This window comes from Sparus aurata, chromosome 19 (genome assembly GCF_900880675.1).
Source record: "Sparus aurata chromosome 19, fSpaAur1.1, whole genome shotgun sequence".
Classification (NCBI taxonomy): domain Eukaryota; kingdom Metazoa; phylum Chordata; class Actinopteri; order Spariformes; family Sparidae; genus Sparus; species Sparus aurata.
Window position 1 is genome coordinate 15,583,692 of NC_044205.1, and position 12,662 is coordinate 15,596,353.

Below are 12,662 nucleotides of genomic sequence, written 5' to 3' on the forward strand. Positions count from 1 at the left end.
CAAAACTTATTTCCCACCTGGTTTCACACATCCAAAAAAACAACAACAACAAAAAAAACTTAAATAAATAAATTGGTTTCAAACATAGAAAAAACTAATTCTCCTGAAATTTTCTTTCTTGAAAAACGAAAATAAGATTCAGTTGATTTCACACATGAAAAAACATTTTTTTTTCCGGATAATAGAAAAGATTACAGAAAACTTTTTTTCCTCTCAAGTTCTCAAGTCAAAAACACAGTTTTATTGATTATAAAATTTAGAGCTGAAAAAGAATTAATCCAAGAGAATGGATCACAAGATAAATCCAGCACGGAGACAGATAGAGAGATAGATAACACATCGATGGTGTCAGAAATCAGCTGCACAAATGTAATCCATCATTTAATTCTTCACAGACCTCATGTCACTCTCCAAAGATGGATTCCGCCCAGAGCCGAGTGTGTCAACACTGCGTACTCGCCCTCTAATCAAACAACATCAGCTGACTAATCTGTGTACTCTCATCTGGAATGAATCGAATAGAGAATTCCTAATGAAATATGAAACAGTAATTTCTATTAAACTATAATTACCGTGTGCATTAATCAGCAGCGTGGAAATGAGCAGAATGAGCGGAGAGAGAAAAGCTTCTGGCCATTTTTGAATGAAAAGAGTGAACTCATCTGTTTGAGTGAATGATAATCACCTCCAATGAAATTACAGTCACTGTCCGAGCACTTCTCGGATGATTCACTCGTTCAACAAACTGGGTTATTATTGACTTTTTCAGATAACATTGGAGGACTTAATTTTGTGTCTGCTTCTGGTATTTGAAGCAGGTTTTGCAATAATCGTGTCCTGCTCTTTTAGTTTCAGCCTCTTTTTGTGTCGTTGAAACGGACAGCGAGAGCACATCAGGATCCTCAGTTTTAATCACTCGACCGCGCCACAGCAACCTTCATATTTTGTCTAACTCTCCTTCTAATCTGTCGTTTTGTCGTTTTTTTTATGATCCCTATCTCGACTTTATTTTTCTCTGCCTCTCTCTCTCTGTCTATCTTTCCTATTAACCTTCTCTTGCTTTTTGTGTCTGCCCCGCTCCCCCCCTCTCGTTGTCCTCCAACCTGGCCTCGTTGTTTTGTCAGCGTGCTCTTTTCACTGACAGTTAGCGTGGCACGGCTGCTTTGTATTCTCAGGGAGAGGACAGTGTGTTTACCTAGCCCAAATCCTCAACCTCTTCATAACTACGGCCGACCTTGGCGGTGCACAGGCCGACTCACCCCGCGCATCAAGCTGGCGTGAGCGCTGACAGGCCCGTCGAGGCTCCAGCTCTTTATCGATTCTGAGCAGGCAGTGGCATGGACAGTCCCGCCTGCTGCCATGACCCCGCAGTCTTTATCAAAACCCTGTGTAGCTCGAGAGACTGGACTGCTGCTCTCCTCTGAAGGCGAGGGGGTGCTTTGTACCATCATTCCCATGCAAACATGTGTATACAAGGGCCCAAACTGGACGCACACACGCACAAATGCAAACACGGACACTTAATTACGCCAGTGCCCACTATTCAAACACTCACGTTGCTTGGCCTGCTTTGATGCGCTGTGAGCATTGTTAATGCTACTTCACAGGGGCTGCCCTCCCGTCGCCAAAACAAACAGTGTGGTGCTCTCCCTCTCAAATAGGTAGCGACTGGATCTATCGATCAGCGCAAGAGCCACACACAGCCGGAGAGAATTAATCCTCGCTCTCCTGACGAGCCGGGCCGAGCCAAAACTAAGAAGGACACAGCGAAACATCCAATAGTCCCCGCTGCAAAGAAACTAGGACATGGGAAAAAAGTTCCCTCCTCCCTCCCGCTGCTCAACCTTACACCCTGCTCAAAGGCAAAATACGCTGTAAACAAACTTAGGAACCCGTGTGTGTGCGACAGAGACTATAGACGGATACATGTGTGCATGCCGGGACTCAGCGAGGCCACACAGACACGCAACGACGTGCAATCTAATGTACCGTACAGGCAACTGTAACACCAAAAGCAGAGAGGAGAGAGTTATAAAAAGAGTGATGGAGGCGGCGACGGTGACGGGCTGACATCTGCAAACAGGAGAGACAAGCGCTTTGATACAGGCGGATCTGACGGACGGAGAGGTGGAGGAAAGAGATGCATTGTCATGTGTGAGTTTTATCAGCGTCAGAGTAACAGCGGACCACACTGGGGGAAATAAAAGTGCTTCATCCAGACTGTCCTAGATTCAGAAATTGCACATTTACTCCCCATTACTCTTCCTCCCTCCCCCCTTACTTACTCCCATCAGCGACGTCTCACCGTGGAAGGAACCCATTTCTTTGTCCGTGTGTGCTCGTACACGCACTCTGTGTGGCTGTTTGCGCACATAAAATCAAAAACCCAGGGTTTTACACTGACACAGTGTGACAGTGCTACCGGAGCTGTCTTCAGGTCTGCCAAGCGTTTGTTGACCCAAAAAGCCTCCAGAGAGATGTCCGCAAGAAAAAGCCAACGATAAAAAGTTTGTAAGGGCGCCAATTAAACCCTGTGCTGAAGTGCATGTGGGGTCAGCGCACATGTATGGAAACACAGACGCACACATAACCCAGAAATATAAATGCTAACTTATAGTAAAGGTTTAGATTTATTGGACTGAAGTGGCTTTTTATCAGTTTTCTGTCCGGGTCCAAGGATGGAATACACAAAATTACCTACTACTAGCATGAGTCATACGTGTTTACTTTGGTGCACCGTGCAAAGGGTTTTACACTAAAAAACGACTTGCAGGAGGTTTAAACTCAAGTTCATGGTTGCATTTCTAGACCATTAACTTCAAATCACACACTGCTTCCATCACTGCCAACATCCGACATCCAAAGTTTCTGTGAGCGGCCGAGCCGCAATCTTTCAGCGCCACAGACATCCAAAGCTATGTTATTGTTTCCTTAATGTCTCATTGTTCGTCTGGTGCGTTTGATTCCAGACAACGCCTGATAGAAGATCCTCGGCTTCTGACGGAAAGTTTGCCCTTGAATGCGCCATCAAGGAGAGCGTGGAAAACGGTCCAATGCTGGTGGCGGACTCAGGACGTTTGAGGGTCAGGGGCAAGAACAAAAAAGAAGGGCACCAGCACACAGAAAGGGCACACTAGAGGGCACTTAAGCATGTTTGATCTGTCATAGAGGCATCCAAGAGGGCACTGTCACTGCGTTTTTTCCAACATTGGAGCATCAGGGTGTGCGATCTTCAATGAATGATAGAGGATCCTTAGTTTCTGATGGACAATTTGCGCTTGAATGCATCAACAAGAAGAGTGTTTAAAATGGCCCCTGCCAGAAGCGGGCGCAGGATGTTTGATGGTCAGGGGCGAAAAAACAGCAACTACTGACAGATTACTTTCCACATGTCGCCATAAGGGAAATGAATGGAAACCAGCAAGTGGAGGGAAAGTGGAAAAAATTGTTGTGATGTAAAACCCATTTAGATGTAATTGACATAAATGGGTTTAAATGTGCAATGCAGTGGTGCTTTAAGTCATTTATTGAACCAAATATCGAAGATAAATGTGCAACTTAATAAATTACAGATTTTTTCTTGTGAATGTGAATGCATTTCCTCCAGTATGAATTCGCTGTTGATGAAACCGACCTTGATACACTTGCACAACAACTCTCGCGACCAGCTTCTTGTTGTGTTTTGATTAAGGGAACACAGCAGTAAAAAGCAAATATCAAGAGGTGGAATTCAAGTCCAGTTCTCTCCATTTATCCCTCTTGCCAATACAATCACAGGTAGCACAAAGTACCAGCTGGTCCTGCTGGCTGCAGCGGTGGGCTTCAAGTGTGGTAATTGTAGGTGCTTTCAAAAGAATGGGCAAAGTCCAACCACCTGAAATTGTCAACAAACAGTACAAACAGGATTGATTTTTTTTTCTTCTAGCTAAGGAATCTTGCTCCCATCAAAGAAACAGCCATTTCCCTTTTCCCTGGTAATTTGAAAGTACCCACAGCAGTGCTCTCTGCTCTGAGGTAGCATCCGACGTGATTGGTCAAAACAAAAAAAAGCACCAAAGCGTAAAGTGAACCAATGTCAGAGAAGACAGGCGAAGACAAGCTCATGAATAAGTCAGAAGGTGTGAGGGCAGAAAACTTTCCTTTGCGTGTTGTTAATCTTAAAGTGCTAAAATGAAACCTGATTAGAAGGTACACTGTCAGAGTCTTCTGTTGTGATGTTTTTCAAGAGCTCAGGGCCATAATTACACACACGCATGTTGAGTAAAGAGAGGCTTTGTGCCAACAAAGTAGATTTTTCCTGACAGGCGGATGTGTTTTCTCATCGCCTACACTGACTTGCTAATTTGTTGACTTTTTTCACCGAAATCTCTGCCTCTCTGTGAGTGCCACGCTGGGGGCAAATGTGAAACAGGCAGAGTGTCACTGTCAGTCCATGGTACTCTGCAAATTCGGTGTCAAGGATAATTGCTGTAAGGTTGTGAACTCTATCTGCCAGTAATCTGGGGAAAGGGCAGTGGGTTACATACCTTACTGAGTCATGACAGACTGAGAGAGACATATATAGAGAGACTCATCATCAATTTGAAAAGAGCTACTGAGCTATAAGAGGAGAAGCCATATCACATTCAGCATACTTATTCTTCAAGGAGGAGTCTGGATTGAAAACGACAAACTGTATTAAAAGGTATTAAAAGGTATCTTTTGCTGTGTTTTTATTTTTTTTTACATGAGGGCACTTTCAGAGTCCACCAGTGGCCAGTTGCTTTAACTTCTCGGAAAAAAAAGAAGGATCAGGTGACTGAGAAAGGTAGTCGGCGATTGCGACTAAATGTAATGAGAAATAAAGCTTTAAAACATTCCTCATCTGTGAACATTTTGTGTCCGAGTCACGTAAACAGATTTTCATCAACAATGGTGGTTGTTTTACTCTGAAGGCAGCAACTCCTATGATCCTATGTTACTTTCATCCCCTGTTTTGTTATGATTGATGGATCCATAGTGGAAGAAATTACATATTCTATATATTTATCTTCCGGCAAGAGAAAGTACAATAGAATGCCAATCAAGGTTGGATTTCCTATTTGTCATCTCGGGACACATTCATCTACCCGGACTCCACGAGGGATCAGTTGTCTGATGTTACACAACAATGGCAGCACCCATGGGAAAGAAGTAGTGTGTATTTGTAGCCTACTTTATTTGTAAAAGGCTGTGAATGAAATGTTTAGATATGTTTACAAGTATTAAAGTGCTGCAAAACAAACTGTATAATGGTGTCTGTTACCTCGTATGACTTTTTCCTCCTCTATTGGGTTTATAATGCACAGAGACTGCACTGCTGAGGATACAAATGTATGTACACTTGCCAAAGAGACATCATTTTGTCACAGTCAGACAAGTTCTTTGTTCACTTTTGGCAACTTTGAGGTCGGAAGTCTGAAGTTTCAGCTAGGAAATTCTGCTCTCCGATGGTGCCTGGAACTCAGCATACCGCTGGCTTTAAATGGACCTCTTGAGCTTGTTTGTGCTCATGTCATGAATAGTTGTCCACCAATATACCCGACGTTCAAGAGGTTAAGTCATGAGAACACTGCTGTCTGGCAACAGCTTCTAGAAGCCACTGAGGCTAACGATTTAGACGAAGCTAGAAGGCAGAAAATGTCGTGCAGGAAATGCAGAGGCATAACAAAGATGAGGACATTTAACTGTATTATTTATGTTTTTTTATCCCTATGTAGGAGTTTTTTTAACTGTTGTACATGTATTATTTTTCTTTTATTCTAGGATACTGCTGATGAAAAATAGCCATTCATCAAACTCGGGTGTATTTACATTTGTTTGAATTTTCATTAATGTATACGTTCCCTTTTAAAAAAATAAAGAATTGAAGAATGAAAGAATATTAACCTTTTCTTCAGACATATAAAATTACAAAGACGATCTCGAAATATTATAATATTTTACCTAAAAAAAAAACACCCCACCAGAAATTGAACTTCTGCGGCAGCCACCATTTCTGAAAACATCAGCGCACACATCAGAACTCGTGAACTCTGAGCTTTCAAAAAACCCCCACTTGAGAGGCAGAGATTTGACAAGTGAGATATATTCTTTTTTTCATCATTATAAGTCTGTGACTCTGTCTCTCAGACCTACAATTACACAACCTGCCACTGCCTCCCTTTTTTTGGGAGCTCCAACTGAGAGCTTCCATTTTCCGCCCACTGGCTCTAGTCCACCTCCACCATCACCAGTGTCTAGACTCTGGGGGAGTCATGTCTTATCCTCTGAATTCACAGACTTTATAAATATGCTTCCCAGTGATGAAGTCCAATTACCAAAGACCTTCTGTATCTTGATAAACATTATTTATTTTTTTTTTACACTATGTGTGGTAATTCAAAAACCCAGAGAAAAAAGTACTCTCAAGCCCACTGTGTTCTAACCTTCACTTTCAATAATCGCTCTGAATAACAGCAATTTGGCCATTTAAATTTACATGCGCACGTATTATTTTGCTTGAGGTGCCTGTTTCCAGCTGAAACTGGCTCCTCAAGGACCAGACTTAATTTATTCAACCGTGTGTTCGTTTATAAGCTCAACTAGTTCTGTTTCTTCCTTGATAAACACTCAGACACACAAAAAAAAGAGCTCCGACTGTAAGAAGAGAGGAAGCGAGACAGAAACAGAAAGACAATAAGGACGCTGGAATGGTTGCCATCCGTCAGAGGCGTCCCTCAGCACTGTCCTGTGTCTACTCAGTGTCTGCTCATGACATCCGTGCGGGAGAAACTAATCTGTCGCCCATGAGAAGGCCCTGGCCTTGATATCAGATCAGCTGAAGTGAAACACATCAGGCTGCTGACACGCTACCGTTTCTCCCTGGGAAAAAAAATGAAGCCATCACTCACCGACACAAGCTGGCAAAATTACAAACTCGCAACCTTCTACAGAAATGTCTTTCATCTTTCCAGTGGCTTTCTTTTCCCTCGATGTGTCTGCTTCTGTCTTTCTGAGATGCAAATGGAAAAAAAAAGCCGTGATGAATGCCGGAGTTCTAAGCCCTTTTTAAGCCTGATACTACTATGCTCCATCATAAGAACAGCGAGTGAACTTTTAAGTCATTCATATTACGAAGAGGCATTGATTACATCGGACAGGCTTATCTGTTCCATAGACGTATGCCTTCGCAGAAATCATTGTTTAAGATGTCGATTCGTGCAGCGGGGCTGGCCTATGGCAGCAGAGACAAAGTGACTAATAACAGAGAAGTTTGGAGTTGGAGGCTGACTAATGATAGACAGGTAAATGCTTTCAACCCTGGAAACAGTGGGAGAGGTGAATTCCGGCTGCATGAAGACTGCAGGCTGGCTACTAATTAACTGTTTGCACAACCCTAACAGCGAGCGTCCAGCCACAGCTTAGCAACCAAAAGTTCGTATACAAGGCCTGTCAAGCTCTGGATAGCTCAACACGCTGAAATGGTTTGCAATGTGGTGTTTCTAAAACCAAAAGGACGAGAGCAAAAGTGCAAGGACTGGATTCAACAGTGTGTTTAGTGTGGCCTTCCTAGTGACAAACCTTGTGAGGTTTCAGGACTGTATCTTGCACAGTTGTGATGGTAACAGAAGTTATTCACATTATTGTTTACATGACTTTGTCAGGTTGCATTAAAAAAGCCCATCTCACGACTATCTCGTCCACTGCGTGTTATTTCTGCACCTGGGTACCACGATGTTGTTAACACCTCTGCGATGCTCTTGATTGGAATTGGGGAAAGTTTCAACTCCAGTAACAGTGCAGACAGTGTTACCTGTTTGCCAGGCTCATCGAATAGATATAATGTTAAAAAGTCATAATATACTGGTCTGATCATTCATTTATTCTTACTTTACATGGAAGAGTAACTCTACACCACAATCCAGGAAAGAGACTGGTGAGTTTTTGCCTCAGAAATGTAGCTGTAACCTCAGTCTGTTAGCATGTAGCCATCAAGTGTATATATCTTTTTCCAAATTAAGTTAGCTGGAGAGAGCCTCAAGGAGCTAGTGTTGGCTTAAATGCGAAGCCTGAAACAAAGGACTCATTATTTTAAAAAAAATGCCAACACTCTCCAATGGATACATCTTTTAACATGATCATCGTCACTGCACATGTGCCGGATGAGAACAAATACGGTTGATTTGCATCCCAGAGATATGTGAAACTGGCAAACTTTGACATGCCTGCTGTCAATTTCAGCCATAACTGAAATGTTTAGTGTTCTTATTTTATGTATGCCACCTTGAAAGAACTATTTCATATGTGACGTACCACTACCGGTCAGACTAACCGCTAGTTTTGGGTGAACTCAAGCTGTCATTTTCTACAATTTGTGGCCCAACAAGTAAATTAGGTCTCCAACCTAACATTAGTGAAAGTATTGTTATTATATGAAACACCAAACATGGATTTTAAACCTCTTTTGCCAAGCAGTTGGGTTCTGTTGACGTACCAATTGAACTGATGTGTTACTTGAGGGTGGAGCTAAGAATAATCATGTTAATTAGGTGTTATGTGAAGACATGCTGTGTTATTGAGCGAAGGGAAGGGTCATGTAATGGGAGGAAAAAGAAAGCCATGTTTTACACACCGCCTGTAGGATTTCCTGCTTAAAAATACATGTCTGTGGGGGCAATTATGCAAATCAAATGTTTGGTTTTTCATTCAGGCATGTGAAATGTGATAAAGAGGAAAAAATGGTTACAAAAGATCCAAGACTAATCACTTGGTGTACGTGACAAGAGAGGTCTTTAAATCACGACAGATCTTAAGTAATTAACTCATCGCTATCATTAAGCTATGATCGGTGATACGAAACAAGTCAGTGTGTTAGATAGAAGCTCATTGTAAATGCTTGGTTAAATCATATATTCATAATTTATCTCCCATAATAAAGACCGATAGAGATCTTAACATGAGAGACAAGCAGGCAAAGAGAAGAAAGTGAAGCCGGGGAGAAGTTGGGAAAATCGCTAACATATCTCAACAACGGTTTGTTCTCTCTATTGATGGGGGGATTAATTCTCTATATCTGTGCGTCACAGACGACACTTCCAGGCGTGTGTCCATAACAAGCGCAGCGTCTCTGAGTACAATCCAGATCGTCAAATGTCAGGTTTATCTGATGGCTCTGACGCTCAAAGCTAGAAACATGCTGACATTCTGCCGAGCAGAGGGAGCCGAGGAAGATCTCAGACAACATGGCAGGGCAGGCTTTTTATTGAATATCCGTGGAGCGACATCAGTGGGACGCGGACGGCAAAATAGTCTTTTAAAGTTCACACGCCGGCTTCAGATGAGAAAAACAAAAAGGACAGTTTTAGATGTAGGGTGTGGGGTGTAGATTCTTTTGAAAGACTAAGTAAAGATGTTTGGCAAAAAGGAGAATGTTTTGTCGTTTGCAGACACAATCTCTCATATTAATTTACCTCACTGACAAAGTGTTTGTCATCAAGACATATGAAATGAACCCACACATACATATACTGTTTATATGAAGCTTAGTGCAAGGTCATCATTCACATAGTAAGTAAGTATCTTCAAATGCGGAAGCTTTTCTCATCCATATGTACTGGTCCTGCTCAAGCCTTAACAAATATTGAAGGGAAGGTTTTCATACACTTTCTTGGGTGTTAAACATTAAATTGGAACCAAACCCACAGTCAGGCTGGCCATAACAGGAGGACCAAAATGCAAGGCAGCACAAGTTAGCAGCCAAATAATAAAAGCAAAAGTTTGGAAGGGCCAGACCCCCTGTCGCCTTGGTCTTTTGAAGATGAATCTTGTTCAAATGTGGTCGTTTACCCCGCCATAAGTATGAAGAAATAATTGAGTCTAGAAGTTGAAAAAAGGATCCAGGGATAGAGAATGGTAAGGCCTGGAAAAGATACAGAAGTTTAGGTAGAATGGTCATTTTGACTGAGTTGATGCGACTTACAAGAGACATCGACAGTGGGGACCACTGTGTTGGGGTTTGTTTGGTTTGATTTAACAGTGTGATAAGATTCTCTTGGAAAAGATCTCTGTGCTTCCTTGTCATGGATATGCCCAAATAGGAAAATGTGTTGTTCTCAATTTTAAAAGGCAAACTGGTACCGCTAAGGCACATGCTACATTGTTTATGGGGAAGATCTCACTTTTATTGAGATTTAGTTTATAGCCTGAAGTTTACCGAACTGAGAAGGCAGTGACAGAACAGGAGGTAATGAGGCCTTTGGATAAGAGATGAAGAGCAACAGGTCGTCAGCATAAAGTGAGACTTTATGCTCAATGTCACCTCTCCAGATACCAGATATATCCTTACAAGAGTGGAGTGCTGTGGCAAGCAGTTCAGTAGCCATGTGGAAAAGCATGGGCCTGAGGGGGCTCCCCTGATGGGCTCCACAATGTAAATTAAAGGGTCTTGACCGTTAGGAGTTAGTACGAATTGAGGCGAAAACAAAGTTTTATCCATGAAGTAAATTTTGGACCAAAACCAAACTTGTTCAGCAAAGCGAATAGGTAGACCAATTTGACACGATCGAATTCTTTCTCTGCATCGAGAGTAACAACGCATTTGGGGACATCTTCAGAGGCAGAGTAGATAATATTAAACAGTCGTCTTATGTAGGACTACCTGCCTTTAACAAAACCCATTTGGTCTTTGGATATGATTGTTGGAAAGGCATTTTCCAACTTATGGGCTAGGACCTTGGCTAAAATTTTAGCGGCTGTGTTTAGGACGGAGATAGGCCTGTAGGAGGCGCATTCCGTTGAGTCCGATTCTGAGAGAACTGAACATAACAATGAGGAAAGCAGCAAGGAACATTTCTTTAAAAATGCTTCATTAATTTGTAAGCGATCTGTAGTTATATGGCCATTTGGTAACCAGATCTTAGAAATATTTTGTTTAGCCTTGGAGCCTTTAAGTTGTAAATAAATATATAAATAAAATAAAACATTTTTACTTTTTAAGACTGGTTGTTCAATTGAATGAGTGGTGAGCAGGTCAAATTTAGTCTTAAGTTCCAACCGCTTTTATTTCGGGAATTTAGTCAACAAATATAATTACTTTATATAAGAAATGGATAAATATTCAAGTAATGTACCCAACAAACTTTTAATGGTTTATAACAAAGAGGTTGTGTGGAGCGCTACTCGAAACTTAGCCGCCTGATGCAAATAGTAAATCTCTATCGGGTGACACGCCATTCTTCTGGGCGCTCATCATCTCAGAGGGATTTCTGCATCCTTTGCCCTCGTACTTGGACATCAATACACACCACAACTGAGGTGGTCATTAGTCTGCAATGGCTGCTTGCTTTAAGTGAAGTTAACCGCTGTCCCAGAGGCTCAGGCACCCCATGAATCTATGGTGGGAGGAGAATGTATTGGAAAAACGTCATGTCCACACACAGACACACACGCGTGCGCACACACACACACACACACACACACACACACACACACGCAAGCTCACGCACACGCACCCACACCCACACACACCCACATACACACAAGCTGATGCACACATCCACCTGCTCACACAAACCAGTGAAAATGCACATCAAGCCACCTCCCTCCTTACACACACACACACATGCATGCACGCACACACAACCAACCCCACACACACACACACACACACACACACACACACACACACACACACACACAGAAACACACACCAGTGCTTTCCAGATGGATGGCAAGTTTGATAATGGTTGAAATGAAGAAGTGGATCACAGGAGTCCATCCTCTTTTTCGACAGTTATGACCTGATACTCCTCCGAGAGGTGAATCATATTGAGGTCTGGAGATGAGCAATCAAAGTGGGACAAGAGCAGAGTAGCAGACAAGGCCATGGACACCCCGATAGTTCTTGTTTTCACTCGAGCTGAGCATTACAACCGGAGCGGAACTGCATTTTTCAAAGAAAAGGAATCTGTTTCATACGCTACATTGAGGTTTCTCTCCCCCTCAAACATACATGGGTTGCGCTTTTGATAAAAAGATGAACCACGTCTTTTGATTTTGATGTTGAAAAAACATTTTCACTGAGCATTTAAAAACATAAAATCACATCAAGGCCATTCTTTGAGGCAATGTAGAGCAGCCATACCGCCAACAGTGAGGTTAGCTACTTCTCAAGTTATACCAAAGTGCAATAACATCATGATAAATTGCTGCTGTTGATAATCGTTTGCACTGAGTTTATAATGAAGTCCACTAAAATCAAAATTATAACCGTCTCTCTCTGGTCTTAAATGTGACCCGCAGCACCGCTGGTACATCATTTGCACTTTCATGGGGTGAGTTGACAGAGTTCCTCAGTTTTCCTGATACCTGTTTCTTGACAACAACAGCAATGTTTGTACATCGGTTGTTGAAGGGATTTGAAGCCTGCGTCGCCCCGCTCATACATCACCATCTGCCTGCTGTAGCCCAACAAAGGCTGACAGATTTAGCCAAAAGTGAGCGCTGAACCCTCAGCCTTCGCTTCTCAATTGGTATAATTAACGCTGGAGGTAATCTGACGTCAAGGCTTCTGGTGACAACCTTTAATGAAACACACAGAGTCTGTGACTTCCTCCCACTAATCAGAATCAAGACAGACCTATTAAGGCACAAGTCTTTGTTCA

General features: G+C 42.3%; 1 protein-coding gene across 4 annotated transcripts in view; it reads right to left on the bottom strand.

Annotated features, from left to right (window-relative positions):
- Positions 1 to 12,662, bottom strand: part of sema5a (sema domain, seven thrombospondin repeats (type 1 and type 1-like), transmembrane domain (TM) and short cytoplasmic domain, (semaphorin) 5A) — a 137,140-nt gene that overhangs the window by 16,025 nt on the left and 108,453 nt on the right. The window lies entirely within an intron of this gene.